Source organism: Vigna unguiculata, chromosome 4, assembly GCF_037176805.1.
Source record: "Vigna unguiculata cultivar grain cowpea cultivar isolate G323 ecotype 2 chromosome 4, ASM3717680v1, whole genome shotgun sequence".
Taxonomy (NCBI): domain Eukaryota; kingdom Viridiplantae; phylum Streptophyta; class Magnoliopsida; order Fabales; family Fabaceae; genus Vigna; species Vigna unguiculata.
Window position 1 is genome coordinate 18,956,815 of NC_140795.1, and position 25,162 is coordinate 18,981,976.

A 25,162-nucleotide genomic window follows, 5' to 3' on the forward strand; every position below is an offset into this window, starting at 1 on the left:
TACATCCTTGATCTCAAAAGTATTTCTTCCACCTACATCACATGTTCCAAGTATTTTTCCCTTGTTGTTATCCCCATAAGTGACAAATCCTTGTTCCTTTCTTTTAAAGTTCTTAAACTTCTTTTTGTCTCCAGTCATGTATCTTGAACAACCACTGTCAAGATACCACATTGATCTTCTGGATTTAGAAGTCATCTGCAAAATAAGGAAACAATTCATTTAGGTCCCCAACAACTTGTTTAGGTCCTTAGGGTTAGAAGAAAAATATCTACTTATGAACAGGCACCCAATCATACTTCCCATTTGGAACACCAAAATGTTTAATATTGCATTTGTTTGAAGTATGGCCCTTTTTCATGTAATAAAAACATGTAGCAATACATGCATATGTATTCATAGAATGAGATGTTCCTTTTTCTACCCAAACTCTACGAGTTCTTTTAGTATTATTTTTTAAATCATGATTATGAGCATGCTTGGACTTATTTGGATTTTTCTTGAGATCAAACTTTTCACAATTTTTATTTTCTAAGGCATCTTCAAGATGTTTCTCCAAAATACATATATCAAACATGTAACTTTTACATGAAGCACATTCAACCGTTTCTTTTTCTTTATTTTCTAGTATTGAAATTTTATTTTTTAGAAATTCTTCTTCTTCAAGAGATTTTTCAAATTTACTTTGCAAATCTTTAAAATCAGATTTTAACTTTTTATGAGCATTATCCAATTTACTAGATTTAAGAAGTAATTGTTGAAAAGCATCATACAAATCATCATACTCATTTTCATTGCAAGTAGAATTTACCTCACTGTCAGAATCATCGTGATTAGCCATCAAACATAGATTTGCTTCTCCATTATCAGAATCGCTAGAATTTGATGAGCTTGAGGCATTGTCTTCCCATGCTTTGTATGCCTTCTTTTTAAAGAATTTTCTGCCCTTCTTCTCTTCACTTTTCTTTGAATTTGGGCAATCAGCCTTGACATGTCCAGATTCTCCACATCCGTAGCATTTAAAATTTGAGGATGATCCTTGATTATCCTTTTTGTTGTTCTTGAATTGATTTTTACCTTTGGCCTTCATGAATTTTGTAAACTTCTTAATCATAAGACTAAGAGTTTCATCGTAATCTGAATCATCTTCTTCCTTTTGCTTTTTGCCTTTAACCACTTCAGTTTTGAAGGCAATGTTCTTCTTTCTTCCAATATCTTCTTCTTCATTTAGTCTGCCCAATTCAAGCTCATGCTCTCTCAGCTTTCCAAATAAGGCCGCCATCGTCATTGTCGCAAGATTTTGTGACTCTGTGATGGTTGTCACCTTCGGCTGCCAAGTTCTGTTCAAAGATTTAAGAATTTTTATATTTAATTCATCAGTATCAAGAGTTTTACCTAGACCTGTGAGATGATTGACAATGTGTGTGAATCGTTTCTGCACATCGTAGATAGTTTCTCCGTGTTGCATCCGAAACATTTTGTATTCTTGAATCAAGGAGTTCTTGCGTGTCCTTTTCACATTGTCTGTTCCTTCATGAGTTACACGCAATATTTCCCACATATCTTGTGCACTGGTGCAGATTGAGATCTTGTAAAACTCATCTAGGGTTAAGGTTGATGAAATTATATTTCTAGCTTTTACATCATACTGAGCGCGTCTATTTTCGTTTATTGTCCATTGCGAGAATGGCTTTGGTTCCTGCACATCATTTACAATATTAACAGAAACAAATGGACCATTTAACACAGCATCCCAAATACCTCTATCAACAGATTCCAGAAAAATTTGCATCCTAACTTTCCAGAAAGGATAATTTTCACCAGTAAATAGAGGAGGTTTGTTGATAGACGCACCCTCAACAAAAGTTTGATTTTGTCCAACCATTTTCGAAAAATTTGAACAACTATCAAAGCAAGCTCTGATACCAATTGTTGGTATCGCGCAGCGAAATGTTTAAGCGTTTGAACAAAAACCAAGAGGGGGGTGAATTGGTTTTAAGTGGTAAAATTAATACTTTAAAATTTTTCCAAAATTTTATCAATTAAATCAAATATTAATTCCTTTAAACATAATAGTAGATGAAACAAAGAGATAGAGAAGAAGATTGAACACAAGTATTTATACTGGTTCGGATCAAAAGACCCTACGTCCAGTTGTTAATCTCTCAAAAACAAGATTAACTAAATCACTAACAAATATCAGATTTACAATCAGATAATAAAAAGAGTAAGGAAAGAAAACACCTCTCTTGAACACACAAGCAATGAACACCTTTCTCTGAATCACACAGAGAACCTTGACCTTAGCTTTCCTAGCAACAGCAGCAGCACTCAATCTCCTAGAAAACCTCTCAGGAAAAGTTATCGCTCTACCCACACTAGGTTTTTCAAAGCTTCTTTTAAGAACACTAAGAGAACTCTCTTGCAGTCACAGCATTAGCACTCTACCTTCTCAAAAAGGTAAGTTAGAAGTAACTCTAATGTTCCTTAAATAAAGGTTCTGAAAATTAGGTCAAAAGCTGAATAGTCGCGCCCAACTGACCAAGATAATCGATTATCACAATTGATAATCGATTATTCTAGTGTGTTTTTTGAAAACAAATTTTTGAACAGATAATCATTTATCAGAGGTGATAATTGATTATTCCAGTGCTTTTCGTGAAAAAATTAACTCAGCTCAGGATAATCGATTATCCTAAGTGATAACCGATTATCACTTTGATTTTTCGAGAAATACCAGAATTTGCTTTTTGCGTATTGATTATAACTATTCTAATTACACTTTACAAGATAGCTTTATACATAACAACACATGTTCTTCATATTGACTTTCAGATGGCTTTTAGGCTTCTTTTATCATCATCAAAATCTTGCTTCAGCATTTAGACTTGTATTTGCTTTTGCCAACATATAGTAATTTTACTTAATTTTTTTTGGCAGTTTGAACACGTCCAGTGTAGTGGATTTGTTTCCCTCTTGACTTCAATTCAAAATACTACACATCAAACACAAAATGTGTCACAAGGAACAAATTTTTAGGTATAGTAAAATAACTTATGCATGGCGTTCTTATTTGTGGTATTAAGAGAAAATTTAGTATCCAGATTCACCCAACACTCATTAAATAATTTTTTTGCAGGAATGACGATGGTTTGGTCTTTTATTTTGATGACATGGGCACTTGAAAATGAAATGGCATCAACAAACATCGTTACATGAAACATGTGTCTATAAATGACATCTCTGAATTGTCCACAAATTTATTATTTTGTACGGAGTATTTAGAACATGTGGCCATGGGTTGGTCCTCTTTTGGATTAAACATGATTGTAATTTTTGTTGTGCCATAGGTATGGTGAATGAGTCTTTCGTATTAAACATTTAACACTTGAATGGATGATTTCTTCATTGTACATTGACCAACTGATTTTATAATCGATGCATGATCCACTTCGAGGATATTTTTTATTCAATACATTTCAATAAAAACTTATCATCATTGATTTCATTGAAAGGGAGCCACACCAACATGTGTATGAACTCAAGTGGATTTGGGAAGACGTTTCATATAATCATTTTTACCATTCCATTATTTCTTGAATTAACATTCATATGTATACTAACCTGGATCAGTCTTAAGACTACATTGTAATTCGAAGCGAATTAAGTTGTAACCCACGTACGAGTTAATGCACGAGATAAAAAGTAACATATTTGACAAGTGATGGACCAACTTTTCAGCCCTCGATAAAAGGGAAAACGCCACCTATGCACAATAGGGACAGTCCACATTCCACTTATTTTAAACCTTATCTTAGGGCATTCCTGGGAAAACAACCCTGCTACATTTTTTAAGTGAAGTTGCATGTACAGAACAATTAATATGAAACCCACATATTTTTTTCGTAAAATTAATTTGCAAAAAAGAAAAGGAACTTTATTCCAATTACCATTTTATTCTTACAAAATTAATTGTAATTGAATTTGGGATACAATTTTCCTTTAACGTTTTCCAAAGTAAGATGAAAGTTTACAAACATTAATTAGTAACCACCACTGAATTTTGGAACCAAATTAATGTGGACGGCTATGGAAAGCACAGGAGGATAAATATTTCCCTCCCTAATACATATATAATCAAAAGTGAAATGTTTGAATGACAATTGTCATATTCGAATCATATTTTACAATTGTTTTCAACAAAAACTATTTACGTTTATATACATCTAAAACTTGGAGCAAGTAATTCCGATGAATATTTTCGGGATCCATAAACCAATCACATATGTAATGTTGCCTGAGTGCTTGAAGTTGTTCCTGCGGTATGGAATAAAGTAAATGAAATTATAACGAGTGAATACCATGAGAGCAAAACGAAATTCAATAAAAGGCACTTATAGAAGTGTATGCGGGGAAGTTTTTTTCATCAAAGATTGTTTCACCATCCCACAACTCAATATATCTCAACACTATCATGCCACAATCATATCTCTAAATATGTGAACATAAATTAAATCACAGTATCATATGAAGATAGTAATATTGGATAAAATGTAAGACAAAAATTGGTGCTTACAAATTGGGTTGAAGGGGAAGGTCTTGGGTAAGGACTTCAAATTTAGGTTTATCAGCATCAGAATCATTTCAAAGCAAACCAAATAAAATCTCCATGTTACAGGCCTTAAAAAAAGCCAGTACAAAATATCAATGTAAGACCCGAGAAAATTAAATAGTTATTTAAATAATTATTTAATTATGGCGGGTAATAGAAACATTTAAAGCAGTTAATGTGAGGAACTATGACATGGAAAAGTACTAGCTCAAGTGGTTGAGAGTATTTTATTATGTGTGAGGACTTGGGTTCGAGTCCTATGTGTGCCACTTGGGTGTTATTTAAATTATGCGTTTTTGTGTGTTTATATATTGAATGCATGGGGTGATGATAAATTCCTAGAATTGTAAGAGTTATCATGAAATCTGGATTGGTTGAATGGTTTGGCCTTGGTTTGGTATGTGCATGGGTGTGGGTTCAAACCTTGTTGAGAACTAAATAATTTCTTTTTGCCAACTTTTCCTTTGGCATGAATGTGAAAAGGTTTGGAAAACCTAGTAGCCAAGAAGGCAGCCGTGAGTGCTGGAAAAATACATTGTGAGGGATATTGAGTAGACATTAACACACACTTTTATTGTAATTTTCGTTTTAAAAGGTTAAGTGAAATTAAGGGTGGAATGAATTAGAGTGAGAGAGGATAATTAAGGGATTAAGAGTCTGAGACAGGGGAGTGCATACGAAATCACAGACTTCTGGGTGATTGGCACGAATTGTAGAGGAGAATTGGAGTGGGAAACCATTGTGGAAGAGTGAGGCAAGAGCAAGGGTGAGTTTGAATTAAAAGTCACGTGCAATCCGTGTTTGGAGCGAGGATCAGAGGTTAGGGGAGCTGGAATTGTACCTTTAATTGCGTACTGTTTAATTTCATGAACTGTATGATTAAATTGATGCATGTACAATACCCTGCTGTGTATAATTCGTGTTTCTGGAATTTTCCAGAAACCGCCTGGCGGATGATGAACTGCCGCCAGGCGACTCATCCAATTTTTACTTGTTTCCTGGGTTTCAGAGAGGAACCGCCTGGCGGTGAGCGTTGTGTCGCCAGGCGACGCGTGACGACCAACCCAGATTCTAGGTTTTGCTTGAACTACCTAGCGGTGATGAACACCCGCCAGGCGACGTGGACCAATTTTGGTTCGGTTTTGGTGTTTTGAGTGTTCTGATTGGATTCTAAATGGAAGGAAAGGGATCCTTAACTTTTAATTGAATACTTGACTAAAGAAATTAGGGAATTTCACTATCAATTAGAGTTAATTTGAGAGAACTGTTAAGAACACCCTTTTTAGGTTGATGAATTGGGGATTTCGAAAACGACACACATCTAAATGGAAAAATGTGAATGGATTCGCGTATGTAAAGTGTTAGAGATGAATTGTAATCCTAAAAGATAGAATCGGATCTATAGAGTCAGAAATTGATGGAAATTAGAGTTGTTGTGAAGGAGGTAAGGTTCGCAGGTGCAGGAACCGCCTGGCGGCACCCATTTGGTCGCCAGGCGCCATACCAGTGAGACATGGTGCTTTGATTCACAAAAAACGCTATTTTTCGTACTTTTCGTGGAACAGGAATCGCCCGGCGGTCGTTTCATGCCGCCAGGCGCCACCGATTTTTCTGGTCTGCGCAGTTTTCGTGAAACTGCATTTCCTGCTTCGTTAACCGTCCGATTTAGGTGAAATTTTGTAAGGTGTTTCACAACATGTTGTTCTTCACTTTGAACGGTGGAGATTCATTTTGGATGCCTGAAGAGGGAGATATACGTCACTCATGATTGGTTCTTGAATTCCCTAATAGTATTATTACTAATGGATGATTGAGTGTGATCAAGTGCTGGTATGGCCTTGATTGGTGAATGTATATATATAAATATATTGATGCATGATTGATGAGTATGTTTTTGGTAGTGCTTGCTGAGACATGTTGAATATATGAACCTATATATGTTAGCTCGAATGTAAGATGTTATAAGCGTGGGAATAAGGCCACTATTGATGATATCACTATGACCGAGTGTTGCATGATCATGACGGGTTTTGGAAAAGTATGGGAACATGATAATCATACTTTAAATGTAATGGAATTGTAAGCATGCAAAGGGTTGGGAAAATGAGAAGGGGAAAATAAAGTGTGTGTTGGAATTGATTTAAGAGGTAAGTATATATGAATTATAAAAGAGAGGAATGTGTGCTTATACTTGAAAGATGCATATGTGTTGTGATGTTGTAATTTGGAATATATGAATGTGTATGTTGATTTCTGGATGTTTGAGAATTAAATGGTTGAATTCTAGGAAATAAATTAGAGTACCTAAAACCCAGTAGTGTCACATTACTGGTGTAGCGCCTAGCGGTGTAGACTGAACCGCCAAGCGATAGTATGAAACAAGAATGTCTTATAAGTTGTGGCACCCGACGGTGATGTGGAACCGCTAGGCGGTCTGTACTGCCATTTCGCCTAGCGGCGCTTAGGCTACGCTAGGTGATGGTGTAGTGGTAGGGTGCATTGTGATATGTTTTGCATGGTTTGTGGTGTGGGTCCTGGTCTGGGATATGCTTGATGTTGTCATGAGCGGGTAGGTTCATGACTGGTGATGAACACGTGATGATATGAGCGGGGAGGTTCATATTCTATTACTCTCATGTGGGGATACGAGCGAGGTAGGTTCGTATGTTCCGTGCTCACACTTGAGAGATGCTGCGTGCGGGGAGGTACGTAGCTGGTGGATCACGTGTGTTGAACTACGAGCGGGGAGGTTCGTAGAGTTGGACCACGAGCGGGCAGGTTCGTGGAAGCATTGGAATCCCTAAGACCAGCTTGAGTATGTACCTTGTGTAGGGTGGTGTGCTTTAGTTGTTTTCGTTATCATGTTGTGTTGTGAAAATTGGATCAGGGGATGCTGTGCCATGAGCGGGTAGGTTCATGGATGGTGGTGAACACGTGATGATATGAGCGGGGAGGTTCATATCATGTTACTCTCGTGTGAGGATACGAGCGAGGTAGGTTCGTATGTTCCGTGCTCACACTTGAGAGATGCTGCGTGCGGGAAGGTACGTAGCTGGTGGATCACGTGTGTTGGACTACGGGCGGGTAGGTCCGTAGAGCAGGACTACGAGCGGGGAGGTTCGTAGAGGCAGGACCACGAGCGGGCAGGTTCGTGTGAGCATCATAAACCCTGAATCCGAGGCTAATTATTTATGTGTTGTGAAGGTTGAAAAGCCTTGGGGATTAAGGTTTGGGCCAAGAATTAACTAGAATAAAAGAGATGGGTGTATCTTGACTTTTTTTTATTAACTTATATGTTAATTGTTTATGAGCTCACCCTATCTGCTTGTGTTTGTCGATGATCGTGTAATGCGTTACACGGGAGCAGATGATGTTGCAGGTGGTGCTGATGAAGCATAGCATCGGAGAGAGGGTTAACTGGGAAAAGCTTTTACTGGAGTTTTATCATTATTGTTTTTATGAAATTTGTAAACAGTGTTTTACTGATTTGTGAATTTGGATACTGTATTGGAGTTTCATAAATTATGGATTTTTGGATAACATCCGATTAATAAATGTTATAAAATTTCCCACGTTTTTGGGAAGCGAAGTATAATAAATGAGGTTTTCATCATATTTCTTAATTTTTATTACTTAAATTAGTAATATCCGACCGGGATGTTACAATCAACATACATTTTAGTCATGAATAATTGAATTTGCCAACTACAGCAATTATATTAAGAAGTAAACTTACAATTGCATTGTCTATTATTTTTCTTCCATGTCGTGTCCTCCCAAGAGAGTCAAGGACAAAAAATTGGTGTGTGCGACAGTTGATTGCATAAAACCACCAATGCTGCTCATGGATTATAGAAGCAAATACCTTCCAAAAAAAACAATCACTAAACATCCACAATTACTATTTAATAAATAAAATTACAAATCTTCATTCTTACAAAATCTGCTGTCAATATATCGTGTACTGAAACCAGCCCACGCGTCCCCTAAGATCCATTGGCGTCTCTTTGCCTTTACCTTTCTACTATCTTCTACAACTGCGGTCTACATTCAACATTTCACAATTAAATTTTGATAAATCATCATCAACAACATCCATCAAATATAAAAACTTAAAAAACAATAAGAATTATAATACCTTATACAGTGGACCAAACACAACTCTCTTGATCAACCCATTCAATTTTCTTTGTCTATACATGAAGGTATTGCAAGCAAACAAAATGGCCTGACAAAATTTGAAAGCAACAATGTAATTTGAGTAGACAAAATAACAAATTTATAAATATACATGACTTAAGGACATTACCATGTTGCAAAGCTTTCCACGAGGATGAAATCCCCAACACTCAATTGTGGTTAGTATTTGTTGATTTATGTCAACCACAACTTTCCTGAAAAGTGTAAATTTAGAATTAACACTATATAACCGTGAAAATACAATCATGAAATTTATATCCACAACAGTAACTTACCTGTCATTTTCTGAGACAAGAATCCGATACAATTGAGTTAAGTCTACATTTAATGAACATTTTTCTAGTTCAATAATGGGAATAATTTCCATTCCATGATGATTGTATTCAGAAGTACATTGCTCTAATTGATCAAAATTACATGATTGAGGTTCTTCAACATCAAAGGCATCACCTTTATGAAATGAAAAGGCTAGAGGTTGATGAAAGAAAGATGCATCAAGTTCCTCACCTCCACGGGCATACTCTTCTTCCATACTGCTCAGTTGGTCCTAATTGACGAATGACCCAATAATTTCTTTTCAACTTCCTTTTGCACCATTGCTTGAATTCAGTAAAGGACATGTCATCTATTCCTTTCTTTGGATGTCATCTTCACCAATATTTAAGGCATCATGAACAACATCAATGTTTTTTTCCTCTTTAGTTAATTCCCAACCAAGAATAACCTGCATAATGATGTCCAAACTTTATACCTTATTGGTACACGGAATAGAACTTAATCAACTAAAGTAAAACGAATGCAATACAATACCTTGTTATATTCAAATGCGGATTTGATTCCATGAGTCCTAATCATCAAGGACGACCAACTCAAAATTCTCGGGAAAATAACATCACCTTCATAAGACCTTAACGAAAGTAGTCGACAAACCAAAAGCTAAAAAAATTAAGGAACTAATTAATCATCAACTTCACAAACACAAGGCTAACAAAATACAACTTGGCTAAAATAATAAATACCTGCAAAACAGCCACTGACCCAGCTACAATTATGGCAGACGTGTTTTGATCTTGCCTTAAAGTGTGGTAACCACGATTGAAACCTTCAACCAAAAACCTATGGACAGACCTTGACCAGTTGTATTGATTCAAGTTGTCAAGGTTATCCAACAATCTAAATGGCATGTTTGTCACAGTCCTAGAAGTCCTGGAAAAATACAAAAGAGCAAAACATAGCAACAAATATAAATGACAAACATTGTCTACATTGTCATTGTCATCGTCATCGTCACTCTGTAAATAAAAGTATATCCTATTAACAATGTCATCTATTGTTATTGGTTGATGTTCTAATAATGACTCGATCACCCCGCACACAACAATATTGAATTCTACAATAACCCCAATAGCATTCAAACCCAAACAAACACAAACATCTAAAACAAACAACTGTACCAAATGTTGCCTGATACATATACTTTCATGTTCAAGGACACACCGACTAAGAGTATGTTTTAACAACACTCCATTGATATCCAATGGTTTCACCATCTCAACGCACCACCTAAATGGAGTGACTCCAATTCGAGAGCGATGTCTTGATCTCAATAAACCATTAACTTGAACAATGTAGTCTGTTTTACAACGATTACAAACCACAAGCTAAAATACCAATCAAATAGTTAAAAAACATGTTAAAAAACATCAAGATATGAACTTAATTAACTATAATAAATAAATGGATCATAATCACAAACATTTACCTTCCTTGACTCACCCTCTTCTTCTGCCATAGGTATCTAAAATCTCCTACTCGGGTAAACACTTTATATAGGTAAGGTATTCCAATAAATAAACAACAAACACGACACCCAAATAATAGTTCGCGATTAACCAAAAATACTAAAATTTTAAATCTATTATAAAAGTTATATAAATGTTAATAATTACACCATACAATAATTTATTAGAATTGTGAATAACAATCTTATCATTTTTATAATAAAATCTTGGCTTCATGGTAACTTTTTGTAAACCAATCCTGATTTTAACTTTTTACAAAAAAGGTTGATGAATTTAAAAAATATATAAAATACCAAGTATGGATACATGTTTTTAACAACAAGCCACTATAATAAGCACAGATAACTAGGTTGAATTACTCATCATTAATTAAAGAGACACACTATGATCAATTAGCATTGTACAAACTATCCAAAATATTACCAAGGTCACTAAATAATAAAGAAACACCATATATTTAGGGAAGAACATCTTTCCAAAAATTTTCAATCCATCTTTTTGTCCTAGTTTGGGACTTCAATTTTTGAAACGAATATGCTCATGCACTATTGTGTACTAAACATTGAACGAAATCGACAAAATAAATGGTAGGGACACAATGTATTCATCAATTTTGTAAACATCTTTTCAATTCACACAGTTAACACAAAAATCAAATTCAAAAACTTCTTAAATCCACAAAATCAACAACTTCTTTGCAATCATCACTAAATGGTGGGGTCAAATTGGAATGTCATTTATAAAAATCAATAAACAACTACACAAAACAATGAAAAACCAACAGAAACTAAGCGTGCACAAAAACTAGTTAAAAAGGCAGAAACATTCAACCTTCTCACCAACGACAGCAAAATCAGGGTAACCCATTTCGTAGTAGGTTCCAAAATCGCCCTTCTTGCAGCTCAGATTCGCCCTGAGGTTCGACAATTTCGCAATTCCTGTGTGGTGAAAGGAGATAACGGTGTGGAGGGGATGGGAAAGGAGATAACGGGTTTTGTTTCGTGTCTGTGTGCATAGCAAATGTGGGTGGGGGTTCGTAATTGTAGATTCAGGGTTTGGGAGATTTTGAAAATTAAAAGGAGAAAGGGGTTTGGGGAAAGGGTTTTTCTGATGAAGTGAAAGGGGTTTGGGGTTTGAACATTAAAAGGAGAAAGGGTTTTTCCGTTGAAGTGAAAGGGGTTTGGGTTTGAACATTAAAAGGAGAAAGGGGGTTTTGATTTTTCACGATAGAGGAGAGCAGAGCGGGTTTTGTTTCGTATGTGTGCGGGTTGGGTTTTGTGAAACATGGTTGGGGAGGTAATTGAAGGTTCAGAGTAAAGAGATTTTTGAAAACTAAAAATGAAAAGAGGGGTTTGGGGAAAGCGTTGTGTGATGAAGGGTGAGTTTCAAACACGCACGCATCAAAACATTCATCTTCAGTATTGTGATTTCAAATTTTAATTAAATTATAAAAAATTTGAAAATTAAATATGTCAGACCACATCAAGTTGGTAAGAGAAGTGGTAAAAAAATGAGTCATTTGATCATTACTCATCTAGTTATATCTATTTATACTTTATTTTTTTTATTATTATTATTTTATATTACTTTATTTTATTTTAGTTATTTTATTTATTTTATATGATTTTGTTTCATTTTCGTTTAAGTTTATGTTATTTTATTTTATCTTATTTTATTTCATTTCAGTCTATAGTAATTTTTTATATTTTATTTTATTTTATATTATTCTATTTTTAATTTTACTTTTATTTGATTTTTAAAAGAAAAGTGAACGAAAAAAAAAAAACAAAGTGGAACGGATGATTGAAACGAGATGCACAGAAAGATTCATGTTCCTGCACACTACCTATTCTCTTTTGGTGACAATCTCCACCTTTTCCTCATTTGGTGACTCCCTCCCATGCACTAGTTACTGAGTTAGGCAGTGGTGTACAAAATAGAAAAAACTGGCATTTTGGGTGATTGAAAAGAAATAGATTTTTTTCCAAAAATGGGTGCCTTTGATCCGTTTATTACAAAAATCAGTTAATTTACTAATTAATTATATGGTAGAGTTAATTTCTTAATGATTTGACTAGTTTTTTTACAAAATTAGATTATTTTGATTTATTTATTATAAAGATGGATCAGTCTACTATCACAGATTTGATTTGATTAATGATATGATCTTTTTCTATCTTTTTTTAAACTTTTATAATAATTTCTAAAGTTATATATATATATATATATATATATATATATATATATATATATATATATATAAATAAATAATTTTTTAATAATTTGATTAAAAATATTTTAAATAAAATTTTATGATTGTAAATTTTATAATAAAATAAAATAATAAAATTTAAAATATAAGTTTTAAAATATCAAAATTTTTATAAAATTTTATTTAAAATAATTTTAATCAAATTTTATTATTGTAAATTTTATAATAAAATGTAATAATAAAATCTAAAATATTAAGTTTTAAAATATCAAAATTTTAATAATTTTTTTACAATATTTTTAATCAAATTTTATAATAAAATGTAATAATAAAATTTAAAATACAAAGTTTTAAAATATCAAAATTTTAATAAAATTTTATTTAAAATATTTTTAATCAAATTATTAAAAATTTATTTTTTTAAAAATATATAAAATTTTAGAAATTATATAAAAGTTAAAAATAAATAGAAAAAAGTCAAATTATCGTTAAACTGATTTTGTTATGTAATTAATTAATAAACTGACCTATTTTTATAATAAAAAAGGAAAAATGACCTTTTTTGTAAAAAAAAAAAAAAAGCAAAGAAATAAGGTGGCAGAAAACAATGGGAGGAACTAACCACCCTTTCCCATTTACGTAACCTAATGTTGAGGTATCAAGGACCTTCAGTTTTGAATCCTGAGGGATCCCTTGGTTAATATTCATGAGCTTTCTCAAAGGCCCTCGTAATTCTGTCACTCAGTGTTTGATCACATAAATCTTGTATGAAATGGTTGATGCCGCATGGTTGTTCGCCTACTGTTACTACTTCCCATTCTTCCATCATCATGCCTTCATGATTAACCACGTTGAGACCGACGCACACTACCCATACCCGAACCACATTTTTCTTCCTCCCGCTAAACCGGTAGACGCTAACTTTCCTCATAATCCTACAACTCAGACCCACATTTTTCATCTATCATCATTCTCCATAACCAACAAATACCATCACATAAAAACAACAGCTCCCTCTAGATTCTCTCCCCATTCACGCGCACACAAGCACTCATCCTTTCGCATTTCCAACTACACATTGTCGCCACCCATTCCCTCACCATCTTCCTCACCTCCCTTTTTCATCCATCTTTCATCTTCTTTCATTTTCTTCACCAAATAGAGGACTCGCTCACGCTTATCGCCTTATCACTCACATCTTCCACTTGCACAATAGAAAACAGAATACCAAAACAGTTTCCATCACTCCCAAGACTATTCCATCATCCAAGTAACAAAAAACAACCATCACCCAATCGAACAGATAAAGGGAAGAAAAATTCGTCGGCCGCATTGCCGGAGGCGTGTCAAAGTTCGATTGGAGAAGAGCGATTCCGGTTGAGGGCGCGACAGTAGGGCTCAGTGGCGTGGCTCCCAGACCTGGTGTGGCCGGCGCAAGAAGAAGAATGAGGGAGTTGGAGCGCCGTGGATGACGACGACGCTTCTGGTAGCAATGAGTGGAAGGAGTGTCTCGTGTTTGTGAGTAAAAATGAGATCAAAGGAGCACTCGGACGCGAAAGGGAATGAAAGAGAAACAGTGACATTAACGCTGGCAGCTCCTTCGGCGGTGATCGGCGTCGGCAACATTGGCCCTGGCCAGCCATGAGTGGGTGAGGATTGGTGTTGCTCACGCAGAGGAAGAAGAAACCCTTAAGGGATTTTTATGTTTTGATAGTTATTTTGGGGTTGGGCTTAAATTGGGTTATTTTGCTTTCCGTACCCCACTTTTAATATTCTCAACCTCTTGTCTATTGGGTCTTGGGTCTAGCCTTGTTTTGTTTCCTACGCGCATCCCCATTTTAATATTTACACCTTCATCATTTGTATGTTTGTTTGTGTTTTCTTTTCCTATTCCTATTTACTCGTTACACCCGTATTATTTAAGTCCTGCACCCCTTTTGCCATTGGTTCTCGTCTACTTACTGTACCCTGCTTTTCACAATTCGCAGCCTCAATCTATTTTAATTTTATTTTCAGCCTTTACTCCTTGCATGCACCCTTCCATGCATCTTATCCCATTTTTCACCTTTGTTTTTTTATTAAACCCCATCTTTTTTACACACATGTTATTTTTTTAAAAAAGTTAAAAATATTTGAAAATTATAAAAAATTACCAAAATAGAAAAATTTTACAAAAATGAAAATTGTTTTCTTTTAGTGTTTATTCAGCCTTTACGTCGTGTGATACTAATTTTCAAATAATTTAAAAATATCAAAAAAGATATAAAATTTCAAAAATTAAAAACATCAACACTTTCTAACAAACAATTTCTCTAAGAACTACGTGAATCTTGATTTTCACTACGCGTAACGGACTTCCGGACCTAAAATCTAGTTCTTGTATAGCATGTCTTATTTTACTGTTTTCCATACTTTTTCTATAATAAACTATGGTGACAACTTCAAAATCTCTTTTTAAGCTCGTCTCTTTTTTGTTCGTCGTCTAGTCGAGATTTTGGTTGTAATAGATGGCAACTCCACTAGAGATTCAAGCCATCCTTTTTTCATGAGTTGCTCTACTTGCTTTTGTATTTCTTTAGTCTCTTGTGGATTGCTCCTATGGGTTGGCATGTTATGAAGGATGTCCTTGGAATGAGATCCATATTATGTTCAATACATCTTTTAGGAGGTAAACCTTGAGGAATGTCTTTGGGAAATACATCTGCATTTTCCTTGAGAATGTGCTCCACACCTAAAGATAAAGAAACTTTTACAGAAGACAAATAAATATTGGTAGGCATAAGCATATATAGGGGGTGCTTTTGTCATTAACACTCTTTTTACCTCTTTTTCTCTCAAAAAAGGACTTTTACCACTATTTGATTTTTCAACTTTACTCCCCTTTTCTTGCCTTTTTTGGGTTTTCTCTCCCACTCTTATTTTCTCTCTTTCTTCTTCTCTCTCTTTCTTTTTCTCTCTCTTTCTTCTTTTCTCTCTCGCTCTCTCTTTACCCTCATTTTTATTTGGTCCTCACAAACCTCTATAGTTGATAAAGGTGTTACGGGCACCTTTTGCCCTTTAAGCAAGAAAAAATACTTGTTGGATAGACCATAATGTCACCTTTCTATCATATTGTCAAGGCCTTCCTAATAACAATTGACTTGTTTCCATAGGAACCACATCACATACCACTTAATCTACATACTTACCTATAGAAAAAGTAATATCCACCTGCTTATCCAGCACCAACTCTCCATCCTCACTTAGCCATTGCAAAAGCATAAAGACTAGGGTGTATAGATGTCTCCCAAACCAAGCTTTTCCACCAGCCTTTTACTTGCTACATTGGTACAACTCTTTCCATCAATGATGATTGAGCTCACCTTTTCCATAATTTAACATCTAAAATAGATAATATTTCTTCTTTGTGTCTCATCCTCCTCCTTGTTCATATTACCCAACAACCTCCTAACCATTAAAAGATCTCCCTCCAAAAGTGGTACTTCGCATTAGGGGTGGCAATGTCGGTTGGCCCGGCCCGTTTAGGCATGCCCCGCACTTAGCCACACATGGATAGACTCAACATAACGTTGGAAACTTATAATCTAAATCTCATATTGAGTCTAAGTCTTACAAGTAGAAATGAAAAAGTTGGACAACTTAGGTCTATAAACTCATTATCTTAAAATTTTATATTGAAGGTGGTGTTAATCAACTCTTATATGGATTGAACTCAGATCTGCTTGATGTTACCCTTGAATATAGTCATTGTATTGAAAGTCTTCTGAACAAAGAGTTTAAGTAATTGTGGGGTACTCAATTTCAAGTGAGTAAATAAAATTTCGTATTAAATATTATAGATACATATAAAATTTTGTGGAAAGTCGGAATGGCGAAACTTGGACAAAAACTTTAAGAGTGTCAAATTAGATTTTTTATATATAAATTATTTTTTCTAATTAAATAAAAAAATTCATTTTCTTTGTTTCAATCATTTTCATAAAGTGATTCTTGTATGCATTTTTCAATTTATAATCTTTCTAATTCATTAAATTAACATTATAAGGATATTCTAATTTTTAATCCAATTCAAAGTTATTCAACTAATTCATTATGTGCAACGAAATTCGTAGTTCAACCCAAGATACATCCATAAAATCTTACAAAATTTACCATATGTAATGGAAAACACAAAATTTCTAAATTTCATAATCTATGATATACTAATTTCAGGACAAATATAATTAGGGTTAGTGCCAATTTTAGAAAAGAATCCTTACCATCATAATTAGGCAAACTAATTCAGAAAAAAAAACTTAATTTAAGAAAATCATCGTAATATGAGAATCATAAACACATAAATTATAATAAGATACTAATCTCGATTCATGAGAGATATTGTGCATTTTTCAATCTTTTGTTTCCTAATCTATCTCTTTATATTTCTTTCTATTCTCATTATTTTTTGATGATTTACTGTAAAAGAACCTCATCACTAGTGATAAAATTTATTACCTTTCATTAACCAATGTCCATCAAATTGATTTTTATTTTACTTTTTATACAATAAATATATATAAATTTTAATATATAAATAAGATAGATGATAAAATAAAATATTTTATTAAATTTAATATAAATAAAATAATAATCTATAAATATAATTTTAAAATATATATAACATATATAAAAAATAGAATTAAAATTTTTTTGGGGAGCCATGGCTCCCCTTGTCACAACAATGGTCCGCCATTAAAAAGTCGTATGTATGGCTATGAATGAGATTTTTTCTATCTTTCAAGATCCACCCAACAATATAGTGCCAGAGCCAAAATAAGTGATTTTAGTTCTTATACAAGTTCTAAAAAGACATATTCCACCTTTTATACTCATGTCATGATGATCCAATCTATGTAATCAACTTAACATGTTGGTTAATTGTATAATCAATGTGGAAAGGATTCATTCTTGAAAAATATATTTTTGAAAATCCAAGTGAATTTAAATTACTTTAAGGTTGTGCGTTGAAGATGGTGATAATCCATGTGAATTGAGCTTAGATTTCATTGTTGTTATACCTCCCTAATGAATCTTCCCCTAAAAAAACCTATCACAAAACTCTTATTGTTGGTTTTTAGGTTTTTAATGTTTAGAAAATATATTTTAAATGGGTAAAAAATGTATAATATTCCACATTATTTCATACATAAAGCAAATGTAACAAACGTTTAGTAATATCTCAATCTAACTCTCTAAGTCTAAACAATAGCCTAATTTTTTTTTCTTCATCCACTAAATAATATCTAATAATTAAAACATAAAACACTCCTAAAATCTAATTCAAATTATATATATCTAGACATATATTTAACTCTAATTAACACCTTTGGTCTCTTAAATTTCCATACATTTTGCGTTCCTAGAAAGTTGAGATATTAGAAAGGGTCTAAATGACAAAAGCAATGGTAGGGAGCATGAAGTGATCCCAAGAGTAGAACTTGGTAACATCTAGATTAGAGTTGTTCCTTCAATTTCTGGGTAAGAGTATAAACTAAGGAAAGAAAATTGGGAATGCCGTATGAAGTCTGAGAAGCAGCATTGTGAAGACCTGGTCAACAACCTCACTGCATACATAGTACAAATTCAATGATGTAACAGGGCATAACCAACCTTTTCAAAATTTCATTGTCATGTCTACAACAAAACAAATAAATACAGTGCCATGCTGAAACTAAAGTTGACTGGTAAACAAACAACCAGTGAAGAAAGATTAACACACGACCCAAAAGTCATAAACCAATGAAGAAAGAGTCACACATGATCAGAAAATTTAAGCCCAAATTTGCATTATTACTCGATACAACAACAATGGGTTCTATCCAAAGGATCAACATTTAACAGTATATGTGGCTAGGTATAGTTGAAAAATATATCACCCTTCATGTAGTGAGATTGTATCAATGAAGATCTCAGATAATACTCAATTCAGGGTACTTCTCACTAGGACTACTCTGGTTGCCTGCTATGTAAGTAACTTTATCACTGTGTGATACCTGAAATAGAAAAAAATCATGATGTGCCTCAGTAAATTGTAAAATAAATATTTTAGAGATTGAATGGATAACCTTTATAGGAAAAATGAAAGAAAGGAAGAAGAAGAGACCTTATCCACCAATATGTATCATGGGCCTATTTGCAGTCTTTGCTATATCAAACATGCCAGCATGTGAAGCTTTCTTCTTCTTCACCTAGAACAAAGGAAAGATAACATTAAGAAATAGGATAGTACAAGACCACTCATAATATTGCTTACCTAAAGTTGGACACACAATTTCAAGTAGTCTATGATCCACTATTGACTATGTTGTTCAAAAGCAATCAAAGAGCTTACTAGGACAAGAGCAAACAAATGGAAAATCATAGGAAAGAAGTGAGTCAGTAACATATTATTCAATGGAAATGCTCACGTTAGTCTAGAGGTTGAAGGTGATAAGTTATGATGCACTGATACCTCAATCTGTGTCATGTATTCATGTTTGACACGTATCAATATCTGATACTTTACCGATATTTATCAATAAAGTATCTAATCTATAAACTTGTAATACTTTTTGTGATAAAAATAATTTATAACTTTTTATTTTGACAGTTTTTAAGATATTTGATTTTAATTTGAATTCACACAATAACAATATATATTTATCATGTTTTAAGGTTTTTGTAAAATTTTTCAATATGCATATATAACGTATCATACCTTATTGTTTTCAAAATAAGTGTATTGATATATCCGATACGTACCATATTCGATACACGCATCATATCCATGCATCATTATAAGAATAGTTACATCATAAGGGTCTACCGATTGCCAAATGAGGCTAAACTTCACCTAACTCTATCACCCCCACCCACTTTTTTCTCCATATATACATAATCTCTAACTAACTCCTTTTCAGTTAGGTTGTGGGGTGTGTTGTCCCTTCTTGCTATGCTCCTCTTATTCCTAAAGTATATCTTTTTTAATAAAGGTTCACTACCATGTTAAATTAAAATAGCAGTGAGTGAAATTCTATTGCAGCAGTATCATTATATTAAAAGGATGATAAATCCTGGTAAAGAAATAAAAACATTATAAATCATTACAACACAATTGAGATTTAGCAATAATAATCAGAAGAAGTGCATACCACTGCTCCTATTATCTCCCTAAGTTCATGATCCTCTGCACCACATCTCAAAGGATCTCTTAAACTAACCTGAAACACGATCCATATAAGAAAATCACAAAAATCTTTTAATGAAGCTCTCATTAAAGATGCTATATGTATGCCATGACACGTTTTATTGTCCCGACTGATGTCAACATCCATACATACATCAAGCACCTTTAACTTGAACATAAATGGTAGAGATAACATCCATAATGACCAGCATGTCTTGAATAGGGAAAATATTTATCAGTTTCATTGATAAGAAAATTTTCAGAAATGATTAAGAATTCAAAATAATGATGAAAGTATATTAGTGCACCTAAAAAATCAATTACAAGTAATCAAATAAATAGAATATCAAATGAAATAGCATGTGCAATGGAAAGAAGGGGCAAGATAGTGCATGTTCACCAAAAACATCCAGACTTCATATACTATCATCAAGTTTAGCGTTACAGATTCACCAAAAACATTAAGTATTCAAATAGAAGTGACATCACAGATTTTAGCCCAATTACCATCACCAAGTTTAGGGGACAAGCATAGTACACTGAGCTTTGATGATTTGAATATAACTTACCTCCGAAGGACCAAATAAACAGACTTTGAAGTTTCCATCAGCAAGTAGCCGCAATCTATTGCAACCAGCACAGAAATGCTCAGTCATTGATGTGATAAACGAAACTCTACCTTCATGCCCATCTATTGTGAAATTTTTGGCCGTATCTGTAGGGTGATCCTGATCTCTTTTTAAGCTTGGAAACTGTTTCATCTGTTTGGTAATGATGGTTATAAAGGGTCTCTATCTGCTATAAGAGAACAACAAAATGTAGTATAAAAGTTAGGCCTCCAGTCTGAATTCTGCCTTACCACTGTATCCAACATTTCTGAGTAGGGTACAAGTTTCTTGACATTCCAAACATTCCCATCAAAAGGCATGAACTCTATAAAGCGAATATCAATTGGCTTGTCCCGGGTCAGCTCAACAAAATCACAGATCTCATCATCATTGAATCCTCGCATTACAACACAATTGACCTGAAATGCAGAGAAACATCAAAGATACCATAAAATTCATCCATCAGTGACATGAAATTTACCTGAGGTTATGCACCCTTGTTGAAAAATTCATTTGATTAACTTAATGAATTTGAGCAAAAGGGTAGCTGCTCATGGGAAGGTGATCAATGAGAAACACTAGCAAAAAGTAATGATATGTAACCAAGAAATACCTTAACTGGATTAAATCCAAGGTCTATGGCAGCATTAATTGAATTCATAACTTTTTCATGCCCTCTGCGTCTGGTCATAAACTCAAACTTTGCAGGTACCAAAGTGTCTACACTAATGTTGAGGGAAGTAAGCCCACAATCTTTCAGCCTTGGAAGTTTTCTCGTTAAAGCAATACCATTGGTAGTCATAGACAATGTTCTCAGTCCCTTCAAGTTTGATAATTCCAAACATATGTCTTCAATATCCTTTCTAACAGTTGGTTCCCCACCCGTCAAACGTATTTTAGTTACCCCGGAGCTTACAAACAGATTTGCCAATCATAGAATCTCAGTTTTTGTCAAAATTTGAGGGCTAGGAGTGAGTTCCACACCTTCTGCTGGCATACAATACTGACACCTTAAATTGCACCTCTCTGTTACAGATATTCTCAAGTATGTGTGAAGCCTTCCAAATGAATCTACCAACATATCAGAGACGGAATTATCCTTTGGCAGATCTTCAGACACCGAAGCACAAGATGTAGTGGCCAAAGCTCTTGTGGCACATTCATTCAAGTGTCCACCGAACAAACCTTGACGAATACTATTGGCAGCACAGAACGAACTCACATCACATTTCAACTGCTTCAAGAAAATTAGTGTCACATGCCAGCCACATTTTCATAAACAAAATTTGAACACATATAAACTCCACCAAAACCCCAGATTAATAAATTCTTAAACAACAAAAAATAATCATCTGGGTATCAATATTTAATCCTTCAAGTACGCATACGGTAAAAACTTAATTTATATTAAAATGGAACAACTAAGTGATTGATTTTTGCATTTTCTAGGTTGGTAGAACCAGAGGAGGAGTACAAGTTTATTACTGAATTTGCACATATATTAGTACCACCACACCCCAGATTAACACACAAAGCATGAATCTAGCACAGGCTAACCAGTACTCTTAGGACAAGAAATAAAATAACAGTTCTCATCTGCATGTAAATGGGTATCACTATAACTTATCATTGAAGTGAGCATTCGATAAAAAAAGAAACTGAATTGAAGTACAATGAGGGGGTTTTCCATGATCCTGATAGAACAGGGAAATTATAAGTTTATACCCGAAATTTGACATGGCATGAACGATTCAGTTAACTTCATAGATGTGTTCCAAAACGTCAATTTTCAATCCATTACAACCAACTTGATTGACCAGTTACATCACCAAAAGAATAAGCTAAACAAACCGAGAGAGAGAGAGGGGTCTCACCGGAAAGGAATTTGATAGGTTAAACCCAATTGGGTAGTGAAAGAATTTTGATAAGTGTCGCCTCATGGTTGACGCTGAAACAATGAATTTGGACAAAATATTGAGTTGGGGTTGGAAAAGTTTTTCTCTTTTTTAATAATTTTTGTCTGGGACACCAGAGACTCATAACATATGTATCTATATATACAAGGTAAGAGGAAGTTCTGAGATGTTGTCGTGTTTGTTCTGAAGGGTAAGGTGACAGACACTGTGGCAAAGAGACCCGAAAGTGCAAAGTGCCGACTCCATTGTAATATATTATATTCTATCCACACTATTAAAAAATTATTTTTCTTAAGGGCCATATGACCCCAAACATTTTTTTTTTCCTAAGGGATTAGTTGGTTCCAGTTTTAGATATCCACCACAGATTATCTTTTCGAGATTTTTTAAGATGTGGAAGTATATGGTAGTTTTCAACTAAGGATGTAATTGTTGATTTAATTGGATTTTGAAACTTAATTATTTGAATTAGTTTTTCAATTAACTATTATCATAGAAAATTAATTATGAATTGATTTTCATTTAACTATTGTCATAAAATATTAATTGTGTAATTATGTAAATTTATTGAAAGGTTGTTGTAAATAGAGGTTAGAATGTATTCACAATCCTAAATCAATCCAACTTATCGCAAATTCGAATCGAACTCACCAACTATAGAGAAATTTTAATTTTACATTTAAATTTAGTATTATAAATATATTTAATCTAAAAAATTAAATTTATTTTAATTATAATATAATAAATATATAAAATAAATTAAAAAATATTTTTTAAGTAAGTCAATCCATTTAATTGTTGGGTTAAATCAAGTTACAAAATTTTTAATTTATCAAAAAATAAGAATTGAGTTAACTTATTTCTGACTCAACTTGTTGTGACTTATCCCATTCACTCTTTACAAGTGCTTAAATTGAATTGTGAATTGAAAAATTATTTATAAAAAGGTATTTGAATTTAGTGAACTTGTAGGGGAGAAAAAAAAATCTGAAATAACGATTGCAAATTAAGGAAAATATATGAATTATAATGGTGATCGAAGCTTTAATCATATCTCCCCACGATGGGAAAGTTAATCGCATCCACTGGCTTTGATAAAGGTAAACTTAACGGATGAGAATTTTTGTTATTTTATTTTGTTTGGTATATTATAAAAAAATCCGTAATTTTGGTTATTAAATATTTTTGTCATAATTTTAATAGTTTAATTTTTCATTATATATAACCTTAGTTCCAAATCTTTGTTTTAATTTTATATTATAATTTTGTTTAATTTTTAACTTTAAAAATTACTAAATCACTATCAATGTACATTTATTTAACAAGTCTTTGTGCTACTATTTCAATTTTTCAAATACAATATGTTTTTTTTTAATTTTATTATCTTATATTTTACAAATTTCGTATATAGAACTTGTTAGACCGATGAAAATAATATGTCTTGGTCTTGAGAAGTCTCACATCGCCTAATATAAATTAGGGAGTGGGTGTTAGTGGTTATACAATGGGCTTTAAGTCCATGATGTTCTTTGTCTTAGTTAAAGACATTTTAAGTTTGTATTTGACTTTTCTTATACTCTTGTAGTAAAATGTTGTGAGGTTTTGTTAAATTCTTGTTTTGGAGAGTGTGTGTGTACTTGGAATCAAAAGGCATAAGAGAGTAGTCTATGTGTTGTACAAATTTTCACATAGTGTTATTCTCTAGTTGTCATTAGACAATGGTTATGTTTTTTCTCCGATTTTAGGTTTCCATGTTATATTTGTGTATAATATTTTTTTTATCTTATTTCTCTATTAGTAAAGTGATTCTCATGGATAAATACAGTAATATTCTTAATTGATAATGCATTTTTCCCAACAAGTGGTATCATGGCTATGGTTTGGTAGAATTTTTTCTTAGTATGCTTTGTGGTTGCAGCTTAGATCTATATTCCACATCAGAAAAAATTAATTCCTTATTGTTGGAGAATCATTCTTATTTGTTGAAGTTGTTGTAAGGCCCAATTTTTCCTGCCCTAGCATTTTAAGGGTTGCCTTGCGTCTGTTGGGCCTGAGGGTTGGCCCAAAGGTTAAAAACCATTCCTAGTTGCCCTAATCTGCACTTTTCACTCTTGCAGAAGAATCAGTCATCACCTTTGCGCCTCTCGTACAGAACGCTCCGCTAGGGTTTACTCTGAACCTTCTTCGAGCCAACTCAAACCCAGCTCCTGCTTCACCTCTTTAGCCATCCTTAGGACCGCCGTGTTCACTGTGTTCGTATCGGAGTGTCCCGCTAGCTTGTTTTCTAGGTAAGGGAAGCTAGGACCTTCTGTTATTTGTGTTTTTCCGCTGTTTTGGACATCTTTTCGTGTCTGTATGGATTGGTTGGTGTTGTGTCCGTTTTGGATCGAGTTAAAGCATGATTTGGTTCGTGGTCTTGGCTGCTGTATGAGAAAACAGTGGTGAGTACTGGTTTTCTCGCCCAAGCGAGCTACTCTCGCCTAGGCGAGAATATCAGAGGCTCGCCCAGGTTTTTGTTGCGTGATTTGTCGCCTAGGCGACGCGCGTTCTTTTTGAGCGAGGAGTGCTCTCACCTAGGCGAGAAGGGACTCGCCTGAGCGAGACCTCGCAT

The 25,162-nt window shown here is 33.8% G+C and overlaps 1 pseudogene; it reads right to left on the reverse strand.

Annotated features, from left to right (window-relative positions):
- Positions 1 to 18,966: 18,966 nt before the first annotated feature.
- On the reverse strand, positions 18,967 to 23,080 carry LOC146886900 (GTP 3',8-cyclase-like; annotated as a pseudogene).
- Between the last annotated feature and the right edge of the window lie 2,082 nt (positions 23,081 to 25,162).